Raw genomic sequence first — 27,662 nt, 5'->3', positions numbered from 1 at the left:
TCCTTCATTGAAGTGCACTGATGGGGCTGCACTGATGGGCACTGATGAGAGGAGGCACTCTTATGCTGCACTGATGGGCACTGACAGGCGGCACTGGTGGGCACTGATTTGTGTCACTGGTGGGCACTAATTTGTTTCACTCATGGGCACTAATGGGCGGTACTGATGAGCAGTAAAAGACAGCACTGACTGGCACCAGTAATGGGCACTGATTGGTGGCACTTCTGGGGCTTTACTGTAATCAGTGCCCTGATTACATGCCCTGTTCTCCCCTGCGAGGAGATCGGCTCTCCTCGCAGTACACTCTGTCAGTGTGAGGCGAGGAGAGCCAATTAACGGCATTTCCTGTATTTACATGTGACTGGCTGTGATCGGACACAGTTGATCACATGGTTAAAGAGCCATAGAGTTACAGAGATCGGGGGTCGCGCCGTGTCCTAGCAACACAGCATGGGCGCGCGGGAGCAGCCGTTCGAGTGAGCTGTCAGATGACGTCCACCCAGAACGAGAGCCGCACCAACCCTCCGTCATTTGATGGTGGGCGGGCGACAACATGGAGTCCAATGGCCCAAGTTTACACCAGTGCAATGCATTCAAGTGCAGTCAACAAAAGTACAAAAGGCTGCATTTTTTCTGCATGGACGGCAGCACAACTCATCAAAAACTCACTGGAACGTGTCCTCAGCTGAAAAGAAGAAGAAAAAAAAACAAACACCAGAACGCATTAAAAATGTGCATGCAGAAACACATCCGGAAGGTAGAAATTGTGCTGTGAACCAGCCAATTAAGCAGCCCATTAAAGACTCGATTTTCTTTACTTCCACCAATGCTGAAGAGAAATTAAATTGCTTAATTCCCCCAGTTAGCCCTCGTTCACACTGAATGTCGCTTTGGAATCGTGCAACTTCATCTGAAATCTCACAATTTCAAAGCCACGCGTCAGTGCAACTTGGAAGACATTCGTGCAGCTTCATGCACAGATGTCAATGCAAGTCGCACCTGAAATCGGCAAAAGTAGTGCAGAAACTACTTTTTCAAATTGATGCGGCACTGCACGGTGTCGCATTGATTTGAACACTGTCATTGTCGGCAATAGGGTGTGACTTGTCATGCGATTCGACCTGTCAAATCACATGATAAGTCACTCTGGTGTGAACAGGGGCTTAGTGTTGATGGGAGAGTGCCTCCCGCAGCACTATTGTGTTCTGCCAGCGGTTGTGGGGGGGGGGGGGGGGGAGTTGGCAAGGAGCATTTCCATCTGCCAGAAAACAATGATTACTGTTAGCAGCTATTGTCGCTGATCGAATCTCAGCCGGTCCCTGCTGAACCAGCTCAGTTTCGATCAATGTATGGCCAGCTTTAGGGTCATACGAATTACAATCTCTATAAATTAGTTTTAGGCTGGGTACACATTGTTTGTTTTTATCATTCAATCAGCAGGGTCAGCCAAAGGGCTGGAGAAATCTCCCTGGAACCCTCCCCCCCAGTGTGCCATTGTATTCTGACAGCGGGGGCCCTCCAGTGTCAGAATACTCTGATCAGCAACTGCAGCCATTCAGCTACATGCATGATCAAAGCAAAGTTTTCTAACAAGTCTGCTCAAGAGAAAGTACTCATTAGATCGACTTCTCTTGAGCAGGAACAGTCATACATGGATCAAAATTTGGCTGGTCCCTGCTGAACCAGACAAGTTTCGACCCATGTATGACCAGATTTGGGGTCACCATGCGCATTACAATCTCTATAAATCAGTTTTAAGCTGGGTACACATCATTTGTTTTGAATTGAGCGGATTTGCCATCCAAACAAGCAATGTAGAAGGAGCTTCGAGTCGAACTCATGTTCAATTCGAACATCGGCTGTTCGTAAGTTCGCCGAACAGCGAACAATTTGGGGTGTTCACGGCAAATTCGAAAGCCGCAAAACACCCTTTAAAAGTCTATGGGAGAAATCAAAAGTGCTAATTTTAAAGGCTTATATGCATGGTATTGTCATAAAAAGTGTTTGGGGACCTGGGTCCTGCCCCAGGGGACATGGATCAATGCAAAAAAAAAGTTTTAAAAATGGCCGTTTTTTTTGGGAGCAGTGATTTTAATAATGCCTCAAGTGAAACAATAAAAGTGTAATATTCCTTTAAATTTCGTACCTGGGGGGGGGTGTCTATAGTATGCCTGTAAAGGGGCGCATGTTTCCCGTGTTTAGAACAGTCTGACAGCAAAATGACATTTCAAAGGAAAAAAAGTCATTTAAAACTACTCGCGGCTAATAATGAATTGTCGGTCCGACAATACACATAAAAGTTCATTGATAAAAACGGCATGGGATTTCCCCACAGGGGAACACCGAACCGAAATTTAAAAAAAAAATGGCACGGGGTCCCCCTAAATTCCATACTAGGCCCTTCAGGTCTGGTATGGATATTAAGGGGAATCCCGCGCCAAAATTTAAAAAAAAAATGGCGTGTGGGTCCCCCTCAAAATTCATACCAGACCCTTCAGGACTGGTATGGATTTTAAGGGGAACCCCGCGCCACAATTAAAAAAAAAAAATCCATACCAAACCCTTATCTGAGTACGCAACCTGGCAGGCCACAGGAAAAGAGGGGGGGACGAGAGAGCGCCCCCCCTCCTGAACCGTACCAGGCTACATGCCCTCAACATTGGGAGGGTGCTTTGGGGTCCCCCCAAAGCACCTTGTCCCCATGTTGATGGGGACAAGGGCCTCATCCCCACAACCCTTGCCCGGTGGTTGTGGGGGTCTGCGGGCGGGGGGCTTATCAGAATCTGGAAGCCCCCTTTAACAAGGGGACCCCCAGATCCCGCCCCCCGTGTGAAATGGCAAGGGGGTACCCCTACCATTTCACAAAAAAAGTGTAAAAAATGTTAAAAATGACAAGAGACAGTTTTTGACAATTCCTTTATTTCTATCTTCCTTCGGTTTCTTCCTCCATCTTCTTCTTCCTCTGGTTCTTCCTCCGATCCTCTGCTTCTTGCTCCGGTGTTCTGACGCTTCTAGTCTTCTGACACTTCTTAAATAACAGAGGGAGGGGCCACCCAGTGACCCCGCCCCCTCTGACGCACTGGGACTTCCCTATGGGTCTCTCCATGACGTCAGAGGGGGCGGGGACTTCCCCATAGGGAAGTCCCCATCAAGTCCCCGTGCGTCAGAGGGGGCGGAGTCACCGGGTGACCCCACCCTCTGTTATTTAAGAAGTGTCAGAAGACTAGAAGCATCACACAGCGGGAGCCTCCCATCATGGATGCGGAGCGGCCCGAGAATGAAAGGAGGGAAGAAGACGCAGAGGAGGAAGATGCCGGATGAGAACACTGGAGCAAGAAGCAGAGGATCGGAGGAAGAACCAGAGGAAGAAGATGGAGGAAGAAACCAAAGGAAGATAGAAGAAAGAAGATGAAACCCCCTTACCCCCTTACCATTTCACACAGGGGGGGCCGGGATCTGGGGGTCCCCTTGTTAAAGGGGGCTTCCAGATTCTGATAAGCCCCCCGCCTGCAGACCCCCACAACCACCGGGCAAGGGTTGTGGGGATGAGGCCCTTGTCCCCATCAACATGGGGACAAGGTGCTTTGGGGGGAGACCCCAAAGCACCCTTCCAATGTTGAGGGCATGTGGCCTGGTACAGTTCAGGAGGGGGAGTGCTCGTCCCCCCTCTTTTCCTGCGGCCTGCCATGTTGCGTGCTCGGATAGGGGTCTAGTATGGATTTTTGGGGGGACCCCACTCCATTTTTTTTTTAATTTTGGGTCGGGGTTCCCCTTTAAATCCATACCAGACCTGAAAGGTCTGGTATGGATTTTGAGGAGGACCCCATGCCATTTTTTAAAAAAAATTTGGCCGGGGTTCCCCTTAATATTCATACCAGACCTAAAGGGCCTGGTATGGAATTTAGGGGGACCCCCAAGCCATTTTTTTTTTTATTTTGGTTCGGGGTTCCCCTGTGGGGAAATCCCATGCCGTTTTTATCAATTAACTTTTATGTGTATTGTCGGACCTACAATTCATTAATAGCCGCGAGTAGTTTTAAATTACTTTTTTCCTTTGAAATGTCATTTTGCTGTCAGACTGTTCTAAACACGGGAAACATGCACCCCTTTACAGGTATACTATAGACACCCCCCAGGTACGAAATTTAAAGAAATATTACACTTTTATTGTTTCACTTTAAGCATTATTAAAATCACTGCTCCCGAAAAAAACGGCCATTTTTAAAACTTTTTTTTGCATTGATACGTGTCCCCTGGGGCAGGACCCAGGTCCCCAAACACTTTTTATGACAATAACTTGCATATAAGCCTTTAAAATTAGCACTTTTGATTATTCATGTTCGAGTCCCATAGACTTTAACGGTGTTCGCGTGTTCAAACAAACTGTTTGCCTGTTCGCATGTTCTGGTGCGAACCGAACAGGGGGGTGTTCAGCTCATCCCTAATCCTGATAGCAGGAACCCTCCAGTGTCAGAATACACTTATCAGCAGCTGCAGCCGATCAGCTACATGTGAGATTGCAGCAAGGTTTTCCAACAAGCCTGTTCAAGATAAGTCGATCATTAGACCAAATTCTCTCGAGCAGGAATGGCCATAGATGGATCGTAATTTGGCAAGTCCCTGCTGAACCAGCTGATTTTCAGTCCATCTATGGCCAGCTTAACAGATCCCTGTATCCACACAAGCCCCCCACAACCCCTTCAGGGACTCCTCTGCTGTCAGAATATACTGGTCAGGGCTGCAGCCACTGTCTGCAGACCGCTGATCAATAAAGGTTTTCCAGCAGGACTGTTTGACATCAGCCAATCTAACAATCAGCTTCTGTAGAGAGGATCCACTGAACTGACCAAATTTCGATCAGTGTGTACCCAGCCTTAGATTTACTGAAATGATGTCATTTGAGGGCCTACCTAATCCATCCAATCAATTTGTATGCAGTCAGGCCAGCCCTTGTACTACATAGCTGTTGGTAGATCTATAGCTCATCACACACGTTACAATCTGACTGTACAATCCTTAAAGTGGTTGTAAACTCTTCCATATACAGAAGTGACTGGTCCCAGATGATACACGTAGATGAAACAAATCCTCCTACATAAGTTGTATCTGTTTATCTGCAGTCTTCTCTTCTCTACAGCGTTTAAAGTCTAGAATTTACAAAGCTTATCTGAATTGTCCAAAAACAGGGGGTGGAGAGCTGAAGTTACACTTCAGAGGTCAGTGAGGAGAGCTCTGAGAGCTGATTGGAGGGAAGGGACACACCCCCCTTCTCACAACACAAAGGGACAGAGCTGAGGCTGTCAATTAGCTGGAGGTCCCTCCCCTGTCACCATTTATCTCTTGGTTTCAGGAAAACTTGTCAGAAGTGATTCATACTGATAGCAGAGGAACAAAGCAGCAGACAGAAATTACACATAGTGCTCAGGGTAGAGACAAGTACACATTATAAAGGGAAATGCTTTGGTCATATTTCATGTCTGAGGTTTACAACCACTTTAGGTCTTTTCACACTAGGTGCACCGGGCAGTAAAGTCCCAAGAAAAGACAAGGCAAAAAGCCTGTTCCCTATGAGGCCGGCTCACAGCGCTGTGCTTAAATAAATACAGCGTGCAGTACTTTTTTCAGCACAGCGTGGTGCAGCACAAACCACCACATGGTACTCAGCTGTGGGCCAATAGAACATATGAAATGTCATTGGTGACATGTCAATAATGTTCTGACCAAAAGAAGAAAGTGAACAGTGTGATGTGCCTGGATTGGTGCATTAACACTGTATCCTTCCAGTGGACACAGCGGCCATGTGTTCAGCGTGGTGTGAGAGAGTCCATGTGGTGGCCACACACATTTTGATTTTTATGAACCAATCAAATCTGTGAATAATCAAATATCCATAAATGCCCTCTGGATCAATTTAGATTGTATCCATCTAAGTCGATTGATCAGGGTGGAATATTGGAGCACTGAGATATAGAGGTAACAGAGGTGTAATAAATAATTTGCGATTGTACTTTACAATCATAGCTTACCAATCAATCAAAATCCACTTCCCCTTGTCTGTGGCATATCGATTGAATGGGTTGTTGACTACAGATTGATTATTCCAATCAGAAGCAATCAATCTGAAAAGAAATCCATAATTTATTGAAGTGTGTATGGACACTATTAGATCTACCAATGTAGTAGGAGGACCAGCTTGTTTGGATACAGAATGATTGGATAGATTGGGTTGGTCCTCATATTCCATTATTTTGGTTGTATAGAGGTTGTAAATTCAGATTGTACTCTGTATGGTTACCCTACGGGAGATTGCATAATCAGATTGTAAGGTGTGCTGAGCTTAAGGCTGACCATACGCTATAAAATCTGATTGTGCAATCTCTTTAAAGGTGGCCATACATGCTTTAATAAATTATCAGTTTCTCTTTCAATCGACCTTGCCTGATAAAAAATAACAGACAGTAAAGTGGATTTCAATTGATATTTGGAGGATATGATTGTAAGTTATCATCTTCATCTCTCTTTTCACCATGCAATCTCAATTTTATTAATCAAAATACGATTCAATTCATGAATAGAATATCTCAGTGCTGATGATTGATGAAACAAAATCGATCATTTTCCACCCAGGCCAATCCACTCAGTTCAATCATATCTGATCGAAATCGATTAGAAGGGAAGTTATGTCTATTCGATTATTTGCAGATTTAATTGCTTTTATCGAATCGCTTGTCGTTTAGATAAAAAAAAACAAAAAAAACTGAGGTGTGTATGGACACCATTGGATCTATGTAGTGAATAGGCCAGCTGGATTGGATGCAACTTGATTGGATGGATTAGGTAGGTCCTCCTATTACACAGTTTTGGTAAATCTAAAGTTGATTGTACAATCAGATTATTATTATTATTATTATTATTATACAGGATTTATATAGTGCCGACAGTTTGCACAGCGCTTTACAACAGTAGGGCAGACAGTACAATTACTATGCAATTCAATACAGGAGGAATCAGAGGGCCCTGCTTACAATCTAATGTTACATGTTACAATCTAATTGTAACATTTGACCCTAGGGCTGAGCACACACTATACAATCTTATTGTATCATCTCCTTTATGGTGGCCATATACATAATGATCCACAGAATTGAAAAAACTATTACATTTACAAATTATCGAAAAGACAGCTACTGTGTCATCGATAGATTTTGAGCAAAACCAATCAATTTGATTGGACATATTCTGATCAGTGTAGACAGAAAGTCTGATGGTAGGAAAGTAGTTAGATCCGTATGATTGGTAAATGTATGGCACATCGATCTTTTCGATCTTCTGGTTGTAGACAATAAATCATTCAGCAATACAGTCATATAAAATCATTCTGTGTATGACAACCATAACATCTACCAACAACTATGTAGAATAGGGGTTGTCTGATGTGATAATATTTTAGTGGATTGGTTAGTTTTGTCCTCATATTACATGGTTTTGATGAATCAAAAAGGAAATTGTACAATCAGATTGTATCGTGTATGGACAGCTCAAGGGCCCATTTACATTTATGCGGTGCGATAATGCACATGTATGTGGTCACAGGTTACCATGCATCGCATTAATGGAGACCAATCAGATCAATGGACTTCCAGTGCGGCAAAACATCCCACAAAGTTTTTAGCACATTGTAAGGCAATATAATGCTTTGCAGCACATGTGCATTGTCCTAGTGCACTGGGGTGCTTTCAAAATGAATGGTGCCACAATGCAACAACGCACGCAACAACTTTGTTTGCATTATCTGTCCTCTTGGGAACCATTCAATCCACTGGCAACAATGATGGAGCACCATTACTCCCATGGATACCAGAGATGGGGCAGCATTCTTCTTACAGACACTAGTGATGGGGTACCATTAATCCCATGGATACCAGTGATGGGGTACATTACTCCCTTGGATACCAGTGATGCAGGAGCATTGCCCACATGGATACCAGAGATGAGGTATATTACTCCCATGGATACCAGTGATGGGGAACCATTAGTCCCATGAATACCAGTAATGGGGTTGCATTACTCCCATCAATACCAGTGATGGGGTACCATTACGTCCATGGATACCAGTGATGGGATACCATTACTTCCATGGATACCAGTGATGGGATACCATTACTTCCATGGATACCAGTGATGGGGTACCATTACTTCCATGGATACCAGTGATGGGGTACCAATACTCCCATGGATACCAGTGATGGCGTACATTACTCCCATGGGTACCAGTGATGGGGTACCATTACTCCTATGGATACCAGTGATGGGGTATGATTCTTCCCACTGGCACCAATGATGGGGCACTAATGCTCCCCTGATTACCAACAATGGGACATTATTCCTCCCAAAAGAAACCAAGGATGGGGCACTGTTTAGTCCCACTGGGCACAGTCTGGCCCCCCTAAAGCCTGAAGGACAGTAAAATGTGTTTAGAAAGCTTGTAGATACCAGTGATAGGGTATCATTACTCCCATGGATACCAGTGATGGGGTACATTACTCTCATGGTTACCAGTGTTGGGGTACCATTACTCCTATGGATACCAGTGATGGGGCACGATTCTTCCCACTGGCAGCAATGATGGGGCACTAATGCTCCCTTGAATACCAACAATGGGACATTATTCCTCCTAAAAGAAACCAAGGATGGGGCACTGTTTACCCCCACTGGCCACAGTCCCAAACAACAGAACCCCTGTCAGTTTTTATTGCTGTCTGTGCCCCCGTTAGGAAGATTCACCCTCTCTATTTGTCCTGTTTACCATTATCATTGAAAGTGAAAGTAAAAGAAAATCCAAATTTTGGGTTGTCCCCAGAAAAGTAATAGAGGGGAAATCTTTCAATGGTGACACTAGTTCTGGAGACCTGGGGGTCCCCAAGGTTTTCCCTTAATTTACAGTGATTTCCTCTCACTTCCTGCTTGGCTATGGGACAGGAAGTGAAGGGAAATCTTGGCAATGGGACACATATGGCGAAAACAAATTTGACAGGGGTTATAACCCTCCCTTACTCTATTCAAAATGAAAAAAAGTTTTGCCTATAGTGCTACGTTAATCCTAATGGCACACAACATGCACTGGAAATTGCACCCGCACTGCAATTGCAGTTCCCGTGCGGGCTGCGATTTCTAAAACGCTGCAGGGATATTTTTCCTGTGTTTCAAGAGGCGCGGCAGCCCGTTTACTGCGTTTTGCTGTACCCATGCAAAACGCAGCTTGCAGAGCCGCATAGGTGTAAATCGACGCTTAGAGGTCAATGCTAAACAAACAATTAAAGTTATATCCAATCAGCTAGACCCTTGCCCTTCATAGCTGATGGTAGGTCTCACCACATGTGTTACAATCTGATTGGACAATCTCCTTTAGATCAACCAACTAGTATGTAGTGCAAGGGCCTGCCTGACTGTGTAGGTAGGTCCTCATATTACATAAATCTGGTCGATCTAAAGTTGATTGTACTGAAATTGTATGATCAGGTTGTAACATTTATGGTGAGCCTTAAGAAGCTTGTACAGATTGTCTAGTATAGTGAACCTTTAAGTGTAGGAAAAGCCTGACTGTAACTATTCTTAAAAATGTTCCCTCCCCCTCCTCTTACCTATCCTGCCTACCCTGTATAGAAAAAAGATCTCTGTACTTACCTATTTTTAATCTGATCCGGTCCAGTCACATGATCCCACAGCTCTGACTCCCCTGTGTGTGGTTGCCAAAGGGGAGAGGAGGGAAAACCGACAACTGCTGGGCCATGGGAGCCTATGAGTGACGTCACAGCCCCGGGAATTCACAGCCGTTGTCAAGCGTTCCCTTACACCAGGGAGCTGGAGCTGCAGGATCACGTGACTAAACCAGAGAGGATTAAAAATAGGTAAGTACACAGATCTTTTTTTATACAGGGTATGCAGGATAGGTAGGAGGAGAGGAGAGGGAACATTTTTAGCAATAGTTAGTGTTATGCGTTACTATCACTTCAAAGTGATTCTAAACTGGTTGTAAGTAAAAAAAAATATATAACAAATATGTTATACTTACCTGCTCTGTGTAATGGTTTTGTACAGAGCAGCCCTGACCCTTTTTTTTGCTTTTTGTCCCCTGCCGACGGTCCTGGATTGTCTATCCCCCCCCCTGCCAGGTGCCCCCAATAGCAAGCCTCTTGCTATGGGGGCACTACAGCAGGCTCACTTCCATGAATTGACACTGTACATTCACACACAGAGCATGGCTCAGCCCCGCCCCTCGCTCTCCCCTCATTGCTTCACTGGCTGTGATTGACAGCAGCAGGAGCCAATGGCTCCCAATACTAGGTGAGCCAATGAGGAGAGAGAGACCCAGGAGAGTCTGGGGGAGACCCAGGAGAGGGGGCTGGGGAGTAGCTGTACCCAGAAGGTTTTTTACTATAATGCATGGATGCATTCAGGTAAAAAACCTGCTGCCTTTAGAACCACTTAAAGCTTACCATACACTATACAATCTGATTGTACATTCTCCATGAACTGTAGTGCCTGTCCTACTGGATTTACACTGAATGGATTATTTAGGTAATAAATAGATTGTACAATGAGATTGTATAGTGCATGGCCAGTTTAAAGGTGACCATACAATATACATTCTGATAGTAAAATCTCCTTTAGATATACCAAAACGATGTAATATGAGGGCAAACCTTAACAATTCATTCATTCTGCATCCAATCAGGCAGGCTCTAGTATTACATAGTTGATGGCTAATCTAAAGTAGATTGTACAATCAGATTGCATAGGTCAGCCTTAAAATGGCCATAAATGTTTAAATCAGACTGTACAATCTCTTTTAAGCTGGCCATACACTAAACAATCTGATTGCACCATCTCGTTTAGATTTACCAAAACATTGTAATAAGAGGACCTTCTTAATCTATCCAATCAAGTTGTATCCACTCAGGCAGACCCTTGTACTATGTGGCTGAAGGTAGATTGAAAAGAGATTGTAAAATCAGATGGTATAGTTCACCATTAGTTTAAAGTGATTGTAAACCTCAGACATGAAATATGAACAAAGCATACCCCTCTATAGTGTGTACTTGTCTATCTAGAGCACCAAGTGTCATTTCTGTCCACTGCCTCGTTCCTCTGCTATCAGTATGAATCACTTTTGACAAGTTTTCCTGACACCAAGAGAAACAAGGTGATAGGGGAAGGATTTCCAGCACACAGCCTGTGATTGACAGTCTTAGTTCTGTTCCTGTGTGAAGGAGGGTGTGTCTCTTCCCTCCAATCAGCTCACAGCTCTCCTCACTGCCCCTTTTTTATGACAGCTCAGACAAGCTTTATAAATTCTGCACTTTGAACGGATGTAGCCACTTCAGCCCCGGAAGGATTTGCCCCCTTCCTGACCAGAGCACTTTTTGTGATTCTGCATTGCGTCGATTTAACTGACAATTGCGTGGTCGTGCGACATGGCACCCAAACAAAATTGACGTCCTTTTTTTCCCACAAATAGAGGTTTCTTTTGGTGGTATTTGATCATCTCTGCGGTTTTTAATTTTTGCGCTATAAACAAAAAAAGAGCGACAATTTTGAAAAAAAAGCAATATTTTTTACTTTTTGCTGTAATAAATATCTCCAAAATTAATATATAAAAAGACAAATTTCTTTCTCAGTTTAGGCCGATATGTATTCTTCTACATATTTTTGGTAAAAAAAATTGCGTATATTGACTGATTTGCGCAAAAGTTATAGCGTCTACAAAATAGGGGATAGATTTACGGCATTTATATTATACTTTTTTTTTATTAGTAATGGCGGTGATCTGTGATTTTTATCGTGACTGCAACATTATGGAGGACACATTGGACACTTTTGACACTATTTTGGGACCATTGTCATTTATACAGTGATCAGTGCTATAAAAATGCATTGATTACTGTGTAAATGACACTGGCAGGGAAGGGGTTAAACACTAGGGGGCGATCAAGGGGTGATATGTGTCCTAGGGAGTGATTCTAACTGTGGGGGGAGGGGCTACCACTGACATGACAAGGATCACTGCTCCCTGTCATGCTACTAAGCAGAACAAGGAAATGCCTTGTTTACATAGGCATCTCCCCGTTCTGCCACTCCATGACACGATCGCTGGCCCCCAGGGGACATCGAGTCCGCGGGACCTGCGGGCATGGTCACGGAGTACATGCGAGCGCCCACAATGCCATGAATTACAGGGGACGTACCTGTACATCCATTTGCCCAGCCATGCCATTGTGCCAGCGTACTTCGTCATGCGCTGGTCGGCATGTGGGAAGAGAAGAGAAGACTGCAGATAAACAGGTAAAACGTAGGAGGATTTGTTTCATCCCTGTGTATCTCCTGAGCCCAGTCACTTCACTGGGTATATGGAAGGGTTTACAAACACTTTAAACTCTCCATACACATTGCAGTCTAATGTACAATCTCTATTAGATCTACTGACAATCCCAAAGGGCCTGTCTGACTGGATCCAGTTTGATTGGATAGATTAGAAAGGTCCTCCTATTACATAGTGTGGGCAGATTAAAAGTTGGCTGTACTGTCAGATTGTACAGTAATCTTTGGAATCTATGGGTCTGTTTATCGATGTTTCCCCCAAGTTTCAGACAATTTACACTGAAGATTCACCTTGAAGCCTGGATTAGAATGCGGTGAGAGTTGTGTGACCTCGAGCGTCTCCTCTGAGGAGGGCCCTGTGAGTGATCTGTGGAGGTTCCCTCTATCTGTCCACACATCAGATTTCTTACCTCTGCTGTTTCCTAAATACCAGACAAGGACATGGCAGGGCCGGGCCCCAATGGTGTCCCTAGGGGGAACCCCCCAACATTATGCTTTGCCCCACCATGTGCCCCCCCCCCCCCCCCCAATTTAAAAAAAAAAAAATTTTTTTGTTTTACAAAAAGGCAATGTCTTTGCATTTGTAGAGGATGCACCACATCTTACTCGGGCCGCCGCTGGAGTAACGCAGTCTCTATTGAGAGGGAGAGCATCCCCGGTCAGCTCCTGCGGGTGCTTCCTCTCCCCTCCCTCTGCTCACTGACACTGCATAATGCGAGCGCTCACACAACCACGGCCGCCCGATCTGCTCCTTCCCCTGCATCCTCATTGGCAGGGAGAAGAGCGAGTTGCAGGAAGGACTCCACCAGGACTCTCAGTTACTGAAAAAACAGACTGATTTCTCCCGTCCTTAGGATAGAAGAACCAGCCTGTAAATTCCAAGAGATGCCAGACCAGCGCTGTCAATAGCAGGGGCAGGACAGCAAGAGGAGGCTGGGGAACCCCACAGTGGCAGAACACCAGGGACAACCTTTGCAACCCTGATAGTTCTCCCACTGCTTTGGATCCTTATATTTTCTTGGTATGCTGGTGACATATATCTCTTGTTTTCTGCCACCCTGGGGGGGACCCCAATACAATAGGAGGGGAGCTCACTGCAGAACATGTGAAAGGGCCCGTTGTGGGATCGTAGTAAAGGGCCCCAGGAGAAATATATATATTTGCATTTTATAGTTGCCCCCCTACTTTTGTCCCTGTCCCCCCATGTGCCCCCCCTAAATATGAAAGCTGGAGACGCCACTGCTGGGCCTGTGCTCAGGGCTCCTTTACACAGCTCAGTGTGCGCTTCCTAACGTGTTTGTAAAGCATTTGCGTCAAGTTTTTTTTTTTTTTTTAACTGGGATGCATTTGTGCCAATCACATGTATTTCATTGTGTTTAATGTCGGCAAAAAAAAAAAAAAAAAAGCAGCATGATGTACTTTTTTTAAACGCACCAGAAAGCATTGCAGCGTTATAAACTAGGCTCATGGAAACAAATTACCGGTAATTCGTCTTCCACGTATTTGTAATCTGTTTAAAACAACATCCGACTTCATTTGGCATTATGGAGCCCTTAGGACTCCTTTACACCACAATCCCCGTGTTCAGTGTACAGTTGACATGCATTTGTAATGTGTTTGTGGTGCCTTTTTCTTTTTTTTAGGCCCGGTTCACACAGATACGATGCAAGTAACACAGCGATTCCTGTGCGTTTCCCACACCGCATAGCAATCGCACTGTGTTCATGCGATCTGCAGCAGGTATCAATTAAAAAGTTAGTAACACCCCCAAAAGCAACTCGCAAAACGCAGTGTGTTTGCCTGAACCGGATCACATGGGTCTGAACACTCATTCACTCCGGTTCCAGTTCATATCGCACCGCATAAAATCATTTGTGATTTGAACAGGAATGCGATGTGACAGTGTGAAGCGGGGCTCACAGAGTTCTATTTTCATACATTTGCGATGTGTTGACATGCATTCACATTTGTTGTGTTGTAGTTCCATGCACATACATTGCAGCATGCTGTACTGTTTACATCACATGAAAGTAGCACAATGACGGAAGTTAGGCTCATTGGAATACATTTGTTTCTTTTTTTTTGAATGTGCAACCGTACTGCGTTTAAAAAGTGCCTGACTGCATGTAGTGTAAGTGCTCGCTTACACCACAATCCCTGTGTTAAGTGTGACACTCCGCATGCACGTTTACAGGCGTTTTTGTAAAATTTACATGCGTTTGCAGCAGGGGCAGCGCCAGGTGGGTGCTTGGGTGTGCTGAAGCCCCCCCAAAAATCTTCAAGCACCCTCATAGCACCCCCAAAAATTCCACTGAGGTATTAGCATACTATTCACACTATTTTTTTTAATAATATTGTACCTGCTGCGAATCCTGTCTGCTACTTGGTTGGGGACTCTTTTTTGAAGAGGAGGGATACAGCCGCATAGTCCCTGATGCTTAAGCTGAGGGGGGGGGGGGCGGATTCATTCAGAATGCTGTGCAGAGGTGCGACCTTTTAAAAGCCCCTGTGTCACATGGTGCCTCTGCATCTGGCGCACGAAAGAAGGGGGTGGAGCAGAGAGTGAGAGCCCAGAAGCAACTAAGGTATGGTGACAGCTGAGCTGCTGGCTGTTTCCTTGGCAGACCGCTGGGGAGGGAACAGAGCTGCTGTAGGCAGAGAGTGGGCTGCAGTGCTCGTCATCTGACAGGAGGAGGGGGGGTTTCCTGTTGTGCAGGCAGGCTGTGATCCGAGGAGGAGGAATTAGGATGGTTGATGGCTGTTTTTTTTTATAAGGGAGTTACTGCTGAGCCTGGGGAGGGGAGGGAGACTCCACTCTGTAGTCCTGTTATTTGATCTATAGTAGCAGGCAGTCTGCTCTGCTGCAAGAGGAATCCTGTCCTGTGATCTTGGCTCTCTGATTTGCTTTGGGCACTGGCACTGCAATCATTAGACTGACCCTCTCCCCCCCCAGATCAGGAGTGCCTGATTTACTGTACCCAAACAGAGCCAGTGCTAGACTAGGCTGTGCCCTAGGCAAGCCCACACCCCCACCCCCTTCTATTCTGGCACTTCTCTCCTACATGTAAAAATCATAATTCTTTTGCTAGAAAATTACTCAGAACCCCCAAACATTATATATATTTTTTTAGCAGACACCCTAGGGAATAAAATGGCGGTCATTGCAACTTTTTATCTCACACGGTATTTGCGCAATAATTTTTCAAACGCCTTTTTTTAAAAAAAAAAAACAGTTTCATGAATTAAAAAATAACAAAACAGTAAAGTTAGCCTAATTTTTTTTATAATGTGAAAGATGATGTTATGCTGAGTAAATAGATACCTAAGATGTCACGCTTTAAAATTGTGCACACTCATGGAATGGCGCCAAACTTCGGTACTTAAAAATCGCCATAGGCGACGCTTTGAAAATTTTTACAGGTTACCAGTTTAGAGTTACAGAGGAGGTTTAGGGCTAGAATTGTTGCACGCGCTCTAACGCACGCGGCGATACCTCACATGTGTGGTTTGAACGGCGTTTTCATATGTGGGCGGGACTTGTGTGTGCGTTCGCTTCTGAGCGCAAGCTACCGGGGACAGGGGTGTTTTAAAAATGTTTTTATTTTTTATTGTACTTAATTTTTTTATTTTTACACTTTTATTTACATTTTAATTTTTTTGATCACTTTTATTCCTATTATAAGGCCCGATAGGGAAGTGAAAATGATCTAAAGTAAAGATGCTCCATGCATTCCCCACACCCCCTATACTCACAGCACACACCATGTATTCTTCATACAACCCGTATGCTCACAGCATACTCCATGCATTCCCCACACCCCCTATACTCACAGCAAATGCAGCCAACTGTGCTCCATCAATTGCAGCCTTTGTACCCATAATATGCAGCCATTGTGCCCGCACACTGTCTGCCCAGCACTTACCCCATCGTGGTGGCTTGTCAGGCGGCGAGCTGTGGGACGGTAGCATGGCGATGGATGCTGTGTCCTCCAACTCCTCCATGCGTGTCTTCTTCCTTTTATTCCTTGGTGCTAATGGGATCGCCTCTGCCTTCAGCTAATCCAGGTGCCTCCTGATTGGCTGAGAGGCGGTTCTGTGTTAGCAAAGTAAATATTCATTTGCTTTGCTAACACACCTGGGTGCACTGTGAGCGCAATGGTTTGCGCTTGCAGTTGACCTTTTTTGAAGCCTATTGGCGCCTATGGCTCTAATCGGGTGCTTTAAAAACACCCCCCCCTCTGTTCTATGGATAGATATTAGAATCTATCCACAGCTGCTGTAGCCACCCCCTTTCCAGGCACCTAATTACAGCGGTGGTGGTGGTGGTGGGGGGTTTGAAGCACCCGATTAGAGTGCAACATGTTTCGCTCATTTGGAACTTCCTCAAGAGTTTTGGTATAAATTATGGTATACTAGAAAGGATAAGAGAAACATGGATGAGATATCGTGTTACATAATAAAATGTAATTTAAATAGGAAGCTCCAAATGAGCGAAACACGTTGAGTGGTATCTATTGAGTGGTATTTTTTCCACTGTCTACCCAAATTGGATGTGGATACTGAGATACATTTTTTAACCATGTTGTGTAATTTGTATCTCAGTATCCACATCCAATTTGGGTAGACAGTAGAAAAAATACCACTCAATAGATACCACTTAACATGTTTCGCTCATTTGGAGCTTCTTATTTTAATTAAATTTTATTATGTAACATGATATCTCATCCATGTTTCTCTTATCCTTTCTAGTATACCATAATTTATACCAAAACTGAGGAAGCTCCAAATGAGCAAAACATGTTGAGTGGTATCTATTGAGTGGTATTTTTTCTACCGTCTACCCAAATTGGATGTGGATACTGAGATACATTTTTTAACCATGTTGTGTAATTTGTATCAATTGTAATAAAAAATCTTTTTTATGGATAAGTTGTATATGTCCATTTACTCTATTTACCCCATAATATAAGCACCTTAAAAGTCCCGGGATTATTTACCCCTATTTTACCTTCTTCTGTTTGCAATATTTATGGGATGTGGTGCTAATTTTTGATTGTTCCTGCCCTCATTACTGTTTTTATTAAACTTTTATCATTTTTTATCATTTTTTATCACATATTTAATTGATATATTTATTGATACTTTTTATGCTTTTACTGCTTTCTTTGAATAATTGTGGCGTACATTGTGGTGATAATTACCTTTAGCACATTTTGTAGTTTTTTTGGGTGTGGGACAACGTGACCGACTGCATGGCCTGTTATCAATGTGTGACTGAGTTTTTAGATGGTTTTCTGGCTTCTTTGTGTCTGTTGAATTTTAATACTTAACTACTTCCCACTGACTTGAGGTTATTGCTGGCCCTGACATATACTGGGGGCTATAATTGTTGGCCTCAATTGAGCTTATTTTACTTCACAATCTCTTCAGTGTACCTCCAGGCTCTTTTTATCCTATACAAAGAGGGAAAGGTGGCACACTACAAGCTATAGATCGGCAAGAATCGCTGACATTTGGCCACACCCATTTTAGCCACACCCACCTTTTGGACATGCCCACAATCACAAATTTTGCTTCACATTAGCACCGTCTATTTTTCTTACAGCACCTGCACAGCACCCCCACAAATTTTGGCCTGGAGCCACCCCTGGTTTGCGGTGCATTCACATTCGTTCCCCTCCCAAAATAAGCAGCATGCTATACTTTTTCAAACGCACAAGAAATCACCATAAATTATGAAAATTAGGCTCATTGATATGCACTAATTTTTCTTGCACATGAATTCCTACTGTGTTTAAAAATGCATCTGGCTCAAATCGCTTATCATGCGTTGCATTTGTGTCATATTTGCAGTGAATTTCCTTGGATTCATTTATTCTTAACCAAGTTTCATTTACATGCATCTGTGATGCGTTCACATCCATTCAGGTGCGTTTAATGCAACATGCTGTTCTTTCTTTAAATGCAGCGAAAAAGTGCTACAAATGGCATCAACAAGGCTCATTGACATACATTTTTCTTGCATGTGCGTTCCTACTACATTTAAAAATGCATTCGACTGCATTTAGTGTAAGAGCCGGTTTACACCATATGCAGTCCAGTGCGTTTTTTTCCTGCATCAAAAACGCATGGACAATAGGTTATATGTATTCCAATGGCATAGTTCACACCAGTGTAGACAAAAAAAATTAGAACATGATGCAATTTTTTCTACACTGAACTGTACTGGAACATGGAAAAATGCATAAAAAACATACTGGAGCGCATCTAAACAAATCAAAAATGCACCGGAATGCATTACAGCAAAAAAAAAAAAGAAAAACAAGAGGTGAAAAAATTCACTAGAACACATTGAAAATGCATAAAGAATGCACTGGAGTGCACTGGAACGCATCTAAAAGCATCAAAAACTCACTGGAGTGTATTACAGAAGAAAAAAAACAGAAAACCTTGGAAAAAAAGAACAACGGAGGAAAAACGCACTGAAACATATTGGAATATGCATCAAAAGTGCACCAGAACACATCTAAATGCATCAAAAATGCATTGGAATGTATTACATTTTGTAAAGCACTGCACAAACTATTGGTGCTATATAAATCCTGTATTATAATAATAATAATCATTATTGGAGCAAAAAAGAAAAACACAGGAAACTTAAAAAAAAAAAAAAACAAGAGGGGTAAAAATGCGCTGGAAAGCATTACAGCAAAAAAAAAAAAGGGAAACTTTAAAAAAAGGGAAAAACAAAAGGGGGGAAAACATACTGGAGTGCATTGAAAACGCATCAAAAACACGCCTGCAGAAACAATCTAGAGTGAGTTTTTGTGGCGTGAACGGTAAGCAAAAACGCATCTGGAGTGCATTTTTGCGGCGTAAACCGGCCCTAAGAGCTCATTTACAGCGCAGCGTGTGCAATAAAATGCACTTTTACATGCATCTGCGGTGCGTTTTTTAGCCATTTACATTTTTTTTGTTAGTTGCATTCACATGCATTTGCGGTGCATTCACATGCAATCTGTTTATGTGTAGAAAAATGCAGCAACCTATACTAATTTTAAATACACATAAAAGCCCTGCAATGATGTCAACTAGTCTCAATGACACACATTAATTTTTCTTGCATGTGCGCCCGCATCATGTTTAAGGTGAAGAAAAAAAGAGGGGAAAATGGCACCGTAACGCATCAAAAACGCACATGCAGAAACCCATCTGGACTGCGTTTCTATGGTGCGAGCCGGCCCTAAAACCACATTTGTCTGCGTCTGAGCTGGTTTGCACTACAATCCCAACGTTGAGTGTGTACAATCCAAGGCATGCATGTTTACATTAATTTGTCATGCATTTGCATCACGTTTTATGAGGGTTTTTTCGGTAACAGTATTTCCATGCGTTCTTGGTGAGTTCAGATGTGAAATAAATGCAGCATGCTTTACTTTTTATAAACAAACATGAAAGCCCCATAAATGATGTGCAATAGGCTCATTGAAATACATCCATCTTTCCTGCTGCTTTGTTTAAAATCAGTGTGCCGCTGCCTGTGCGATCCGGAGGAGGATTGCTTCCTGCAGTATCTACAGGTTTGCCTGGACTAGTGAAAGCAGCATTAGCCCTGGGAGAGAGGGATCTGGGAGAGAGGGATCAGCTCTGGGAGAGAGGAATCTAGGAGAGAGGGGTCTGGGAGAGAGGGATCTAGGAGAGAGGGATCAGCTTTGGGAGAGAGGGATCTAGGAGAGAGGGGTCTGGGAGAGAGGGATCAGCTCTGGGAGAGAGGGTTCTAGGAGAGAGGGATCAGCTTTGGGAGAGAGGGATCTAGGAGAGAGGGATCTAGGAGAGAGGGATCAGCTCTGGGAGAGAGGGATCAGCTCTGGGTGAGAGGGATCAGCTTTGGGAGAGAGGGATCTGGGAGAGAGGGATCTGGGAGAGAGGGATCAGCTCTGGGAGAGAGGGATCTGGAAGAAAGGGATCTGGGAGAGAGGGATCAGCTCTGGGAGAGAGGGATCTAGGTGCGAGGGACCAGCTTTGGGAGAGAGGGATCTGGGAGAGAGGGATCAGCTCTGGGAGAGAGGGATCTAGGAGAGAGAGATCTGGGAGAGAGAGAGATCTAGGAGAGAGGGATCTGGGAGAGAGGGATCTAGGAGAGAGGGATCTAGGAGAGAGGGATCTGGGAGAGAGGGATCTAGGAGAGAGGGATCTAGGAGAGAGGGATCTGGGAGAGAGAGATCTGGGAGAGAGAGAGATCTAGGAGAGAGGGATCTGGGAGAGAGGGATCTAGGAGAGAGGGATCTGGGAGAGAGAGATCTGGGAGAGAGAGATCTAGGAGAGAGGGATCTGGGAGAGAGGGATCTAGGAGAGAGGGATCTGGGAGAGAGGGATCTAGGAGAGAGGGATCTGGGAGAGAGGGATCTGGGAGAGAGGGATCTGGGAGAGAGGAATCTGGGAGAGAGAGGTCTGGGAGAGAGAGGTCTGGGAGAGAGGGATCTGGGAGAGAGGGATCTGGGAGAGAGAGATCTGGGAGAGAGGGATCTGGGAGAGAGAGGTCTAGGAGAGAGGGATCTGGGAGAGAGGGATCTGGGAGAGTGGGATCTGGGAGAGAGGGATCAGCTCTGGGAGAGGGATCAGCCCCAGCACTTCAGTGTCACACAGGGCCAAGCAGTATAATAAATAGAATACATCCAAACCCATCACACCAGCCCCCCACAGATCTGGAGTATTTATTATGTAATAATAGAGCCATGCAAAGGTTAAAAAAAAATCACTATCTTGCATCTGATCTGCATCCCCAGACTAATGATATTGTGATGTACCAAGAAAAAAAAAAGCTTAGATTATTTTCTCCCCTTTTTAATCTGGATTTTCTCCACCTCCCCCCTAAAACATGTACTTACAGCTCCATTCTTGTAGGCATCTGTTGGCTGGGAGGTCACTATGCTGGGTAGTTGGGAGTGATGCTTCCTTATGCATTAGATTGTTTATTTATATTTGTATTTAATCTCGCACACAGGTCTGATGATGAATAGGAGTTGATGGACTCAAGGCAGAGAAGAAGAACTGTAAAGCCCAGGTTTGCTTGCTTGTTTTGCTGCTGCTGCTTTGCTCCTGGTCCACCTGTTCTGTGTGTTTTCCCATGTCCTCAGCTGACTGTCATATTGACAAAAAGGGGATGATGACTGTTTAGAGATTTCTCTCCCTCAACAAGCATATAATGCCTCTCTGTCTGAACCTCTCTTGTATCAAGCTGGACCAATCTACAGGCTAAGATGATCCTCAGCAGCATCCAGTGGATTTGCAGTGCAATTGCTAGGATCCAAGGCATACAAAAAAAATATTTAAAAAATCCAATGATCAGCCCCCAAAAAATAAAAGAAGCTTCATAGAATTTAGACCGTGCTAGAAGCAAGTGTTGTGTTCTCCCTACGAAGTCTTCAATTCCCAATTGTGTGTTGTGTACCACTGAAGGACAAACGAGTGAGCCCAGCCTGATTTATTCCCAGGGCTCGCAAGCTCCATGTCGGCCTCTAGTGGGCTCAAGTCAGAACTGCGCCTCTGTCTGGAGCTGCCATTGACATTCTCTCTTCCCCCCTTTTTGCTGTAAAAAGAAATATTAATTATTGAAGTAACTATTTCAAATTTAAATTATGCATATCCTTCTAATAAAACATTTTGCAGGAGGGGATGCTGCTGTGAATCAAGAGTTCAAAAGAAGGAAAGGCAGCCTTGTGAGAGGAAAGAAAAAAAAAAAGAGAATGATGACCTGTTTAATAAAGTGGCCTCTGCTGAAATTTTTCAACAAGAGCGATTCCGTTTTAAAGGATTTAATATTATCTTACAGCATTCTGTCAAATATCTGGTTAAATAGAAATATACCATGCTGCAAGGTAGCCCTCTGTCAATAAACTTACAAACAGTTGTAAAATCTGTCATTTTTGCATCTGTCCATAAATGTCCAATGCTGAAAAGCAAAAACAAAAACCCATTAAGTGTACAAAAAACTTGCACACACTAAAAGAAACGCTTAAGGGTGTGCTTTGTCCACCACCCCAAAGGGATAGGACCTCTCCCTGATCCCCTGGGGTGCAAGGCTCCTGATAGGGACATAGGGTGCGGCATAGGGTAGCCAATCAGCTTCTAACTTCAGCTTGTTCAGTTAAACTTTGACAAAAAAAAAAAAAAAACTGGAAGCTGATTGGTTTCTATGTAGTGCTGCACCAGATTTTGTACTTTGCAGCAGTTTTAGTAAATCCGGTGTACATTTCTGAAAGTAGATGTAAACCCTTAGGAATAGTTTATACTTGCAGGTGGGGTAGTACAAAATAAGCAGTTGAGCCATGTCTTTACTGCCCCCCAACTGCCCTCTCTTAGGGCTGGTTCACATCTGTGCAGTCTGCATACCTCCCAACTTTTTGAGATAGGAACAAGGGACACCTATTAGCAAAACTATGTAGGCATAGGAGACATGCCCTACTGCGCCCCCTTAAAGGAGAATTAGACAAAAAAACTATTAGTTAAACCCACTAGTGCTTTTTTTTTACCACTACTATTCCTTTATATTGGCTTCTGAAATTTACAAATGCAGCAATTTAGAAATTGGATGAAAGGTTTAGCACTGGGAAATACTTTTTGAAAGATAAAAAGTGTATTTTATATACAACTATATAAATCAGACCAAAGTGAGGGACAAATGAGGAGGAAAGAGGGACAGAGGGACATTGCTCCAAATCAGGGACAATCTTTCGAAATCAGGGACAGTTGGGAGCTATGCAGAAGGTATGCACAGCCTACTGTATTAGGGTATGCACCCCAAAGCTCAAACACACATGCATGTGTGTGTGTATATATGGATAGATAGATGGATAGATAGATAGATAGATAGATGGATGGATGGATGGATGGATGGATGGATGGATGGATGGATCGATCGATCGATCGATCTATCTATCTATCTATCTATCTATCTATCTATCTATCTATCTATCTATCTATCTATCTATCTATCTATCTATCTATCTATCTATCTATCTATCTATCTATCTATCTATCTATCTATCTATCTAATATACATATACATACACACGTAGACACCCACATTCTTATAAATAAATGTAATAGAACCGTAAACATATGTGACTAATAAATGTCAAATAAAACCAAAATTGTTTTTATTTAACATTTATTAGTCCATATGTTAACGGTTATATTATATTAATTTATAATAAAGTGTGGGTGTCTACGTGTGTATGTGTATTTCATTAATGCTTAACAATGCAAAAAAACAAAAAGTGCTACAGTGCATTGTGATTTTTAGTGCTCTAAAGTGCCAGTGCAATAAATAACAATCAAAAGAGAACTAAAATTTCATAATAAAACGTCCATCCAAAATATCCTCTGTGAGTAGCAGAAAGTGTGTGAATCCACCACTGACTCTTTTCATCGACTTCAATGCACCTCCATCAAACAGATAAGCACACCAGTTACTTACCAGAGGCATTACATAGAAAAAAGGCCATACATGCCTATTCACATCCACACGGCAACCACCACCTCTGCCAGACTGAACCTCGAGGGTTAATACTTAACGTTTCGGATAAAAAGTGCTCCTGTATAGCAGATGATCACTGCTAGATCAGATGCAACTGCGATGACAGTTATTCCAATATGTAAGAAATGAAGGACGCTATAGTGCATTACCAGGCATACAAATGATTTATTAAAAGGTTATGCACTTATAATAGTGTAGACAAGTATAGCGTTAAGGATAAGACATGAGACTCACACACTGCTCGGATCTGGGGCCGTGCGCTGTGATGTCACTGCCAAAGGATCCGTTCCGATGTGCCTTGTCCAATGACATCCTCAGGGGACAGTGGTTACTGCTAATGTGCAAGGGGTGATTAGGGTGTGCCCAGGCATACCCAGCAAATCCCTGCGCAGGTCTATGGATGCATTATCATTGAGCTATATATATTGTGCATTTTGATGAAATCGCATCAAAGGCGCAAAAAGAAGGACTTTTTAATGCACTGCTTATAAAGCACAAAGGTGTGAATGGGTTTTAGCTGCAACTTCAGACATGGTGTACACATGGTACAACCTCAATGCTTTGCTTTGCAGCGCAGCTAAAAAAATATCACCCCTTATGTGTTCAGCGGCGATACTATTCAAGTAAATGAGGAAAGTGTGGCAGCCACAAGCCAATTACTAGGCTCACGGTTGTGGTACAGCAGCATCCTCATTCAAAAAGTTTGTTTGAATGTAAAAAAAAAAATACATGGTGGTAGAATCACCTTCTGAATATATGTCATCATTACCTGAACTGCTCAGTAGCGTTCTACCGCAGATCGCTCTTCACAAAGAGATGCAGATGTAAAAGAGCCCATACTGAATGACATTTAGTTTGCTCTATGCACGCCCAGTAAGCATGGGGGCTAAGGAGCAATTTTTCTAGTAAGTGCAGATTATCTAGTTCCTTAGGCAGTTGGAATGCAGGTGATAAATCTCACCCTAACGTGCAATATAAAATATAAGATGCACAACCACATTAATTGCGACAGTGGGGGATATTAATCAAAACTGTTTTATACTACTAGAGCGGGTACGTTATATTGGTAATTTTATTATTTGCAATTTCTACTTTCAGTTTGTGACGCAAGTTAGGGACAGATTTATTTTCTGCACACAAATTGCATGATAAATTAGCCATTATAAAAAAATTAATATACAGTATCTCACAAAAATGAGTACACCCCTCACATTTTTGTAAATATTTTATTCTATCTTTTCATGTGACAACACTGAAGAATTTAAACTTTGCTACAATGTAAAGTAGTGAGTGTACAGCTTGTATAACAGTGTACATTTGCTGTCCCCTCAAAATAACTCAACACACAGTCATTAATGTCTAAACCGCTGGCAACAAAGGTGAGTACACCCCTAAGTGAAAATGTCCAAATTGGGCCCAATGTGTGAATATTTTGTGTGGCCACCATTATTTTCCAACACTGCCTCAACCCTCTTGGGCATGGAGTTCACCAGAGTTTCACAAGTTGCCACTGTAGCCCTCCTCCCTCCTCCATGACGACATCAAGGAGCTGGTGGATGTTAGAGATCTTGCGTTCCTCCGCCTTCCATTTGAGGATGCCCCATAGATGCTCAATAGGGTTTAGGTCTGGAGACATGCTTGGCCAGTCCATCACCTTTACCCTCAACTTCTTTAGCAAGGCAGTGGTCGTCTTGGAGGTGTGTTTGGGGTCGTTATGTTGGAATACTGCCCTGTAGCCCAGTTTCTGAAGGGAGGGGATCATGTTCTGCTTCAGTATGTCACAGTACATGTTGCCATTCATGGTTCCCTCAATGAACTGTAGCTCCCCAGTGCCAGCAGCACTCATGCAGCCCCAGACCATGACACTCCCATCACCATGCTTGACTGTAGGCAAGATACGCTTGACTTTGTACTCCTAACCTGATTGCCGCCACACACGCTTTACACCATCTGAACCAAATAAGTTGATCTTGGTCTCATCAGACCACAGGACATGGTTCCAATATTCCATGTTCTGCTTGTCTTCAGCAAACTGTTTGTGGGCTTTCTTGTGCATCATCTTTAGAAGAGGCTTCCTTCTAGGTAAATGTTCAAAAAACGACAAAACACAGCTTGGGACAAGTCCTTTATTAAAAATAAAAATGTCCCTCGATGTCCATTCATCTTCTTCTATCACGCCGCGACGGACCGAAAAAGAAAAAAAAAAACAGTGACAGTTCTTATATACCTGAGGGCGGGGCCACCCGCTAACCGGGTGACCACAAATAAATGTGTAAAATTAAATACTCAAGCACTGAAATGGAATAAATAAATAACTAATGCAAATAATGGAGAAATAAGTAAAATACTGCTGCAATCAATCCACACGTGTATCAGAGATGGTTGAAATATCAACTGGATGTGTAAAAATTACTCAAGCGCTGGGATAAATGAATAAAAAAATCCTAAAGTGATACACAAAGAAGAACGGGATAATAAAGGGATTAAGCTGCAATCAATCAAAAAAGTGTTTCAGGCACCCATTATAAACAGTATAGGAGTATTGATGCGCTCTAATCAAAAAATTAATACTTTGTGCACAACTACTGAAATATTGTGAATAGCCCCACACATACAAATAAATGTGAACAATGTGTCAGCACTCATAAATTGACACTTTGGTGAGAAATAAATAATAACAGATAAGATAATATAAAATGTGAATAAATGTGCAACTGGAAAGGAAGGGAATATATTCTCTAATCAGAGCAATAATCACCAAGTAAGATGAGTCTCTAATAAGGGCAATCATCATCCATTAGATTTCACAGTCAATTAGAAAGACATCGTGACAGTTTTGAACTAACTTTAGAGTGTTACTTTCCAGCCTGAACATCAGTCTGCACTGTTCAAAGATGCCGGAGTATCTCTTGTTCAAGTTTAGGAAGAATGATGGCTTGCGCCCAGTTCCAAATCATGTAAAAAAGAAACAAATGTATCATGTATCAACCGGGTGACCCCGCCACCTCTGATGCCACGGGGACTTCCCCGTGGCGCCGGGGGGGGGTCATCCGTTTACGTCACCGGGTGGCCCCGCCCTCAGGTATATAAGAACTGTCACAAGCGAAGAAGCATCAGACGGCGGGCGCCTCCCATGTAGGCGGATCGGTTGCGGATTTTTTCTTTTTTTCTCTTTTTCGGTCCATCGCGGCATGATAGAAGAAGATGAATGGACATAGTGGGACAATATTTTTTTTTTATTTTTTAATAAAGGACTTGTCCAAAGCTGTGTTTTGTCGTTTTTTAACATTTTGACACTTTTTTTTGTGAAATGGTAGGGGTACATTTGTACCCCGTTACCATTTGACACGGGGGGAGGCGGAGATCTGGGGGAATTCCAGATTCCGATAAGCTTCCCCCCCGCAGACCCCCACAACCACCGGGTAAGGTTTGTGGGGATGAGGCCCTTGTCCCCATCAACATGGGGACAAGGTGCTTTTGGGGGCTACCCCAAAGCACCCTCCCCATGTTGAGGGCATGTGGCCTGGTACGGTTCAGGAGGGGGGGGGCGCTTTCTCGTCCCCCCTCATTTCCTGTGGCCTGCCGGGTTGCGTGCTCGGATAAGGGTCCGGTATGAATTTTGGGGGGCCCTACGTCATTTTTTTTTAAATTTGGCGCAGGGTTTCCCTTAATTTCCCTATCAGACCCGAAGGGCCTGGTATGGATTTTAGGAGGACCCCCACGCAATTTTTTTTTTTTAATTTTG

General features: G+C 43.4%; 1 protein-coding gene across 1 annotated transcript in view; it reads right to left on the bottom strand.

Moving 5' to 3' along the window:
* Positions 1-21,907, bottom strand: part of KCNA4 (potassium voltage-gated channel subfamily A member 4) — a 31,085-nt gene extending 9,178 nt beyond the window's left edge. The window contains exon 1 of the mRNA XM_073604531.1: positions 21,267-21,907. The gene's annotated coding sequence lies outside the window, so the exon portion shown is untranslated. The remainder of the gene's footprint in view (positions 1-21,266) is intronic.
* Positions 21,908-27,662: the final 5,755 nt, after the last annotated feature.

This window comes from Aquarana catesbeiana, linkage group LG11 (assembly GCF_042186555.1).
Source record: "Aquarana catesbeiana isolate 2022-GZ linkage group LG11, ASM4218655v1, whole genome shotgun sequence".
Taxonomy (NCBI): Eukaryota; Metazoa; Chordata; class Amphibia; order Anura; family Ranidae; genus Aquarana; species Aquarana catesbeiana.
The sequence above is the reverse complement of the archived record's forward strand: the minus strand, read 5'-3'. Positions and strand labels throughout refer to the sequence as shown.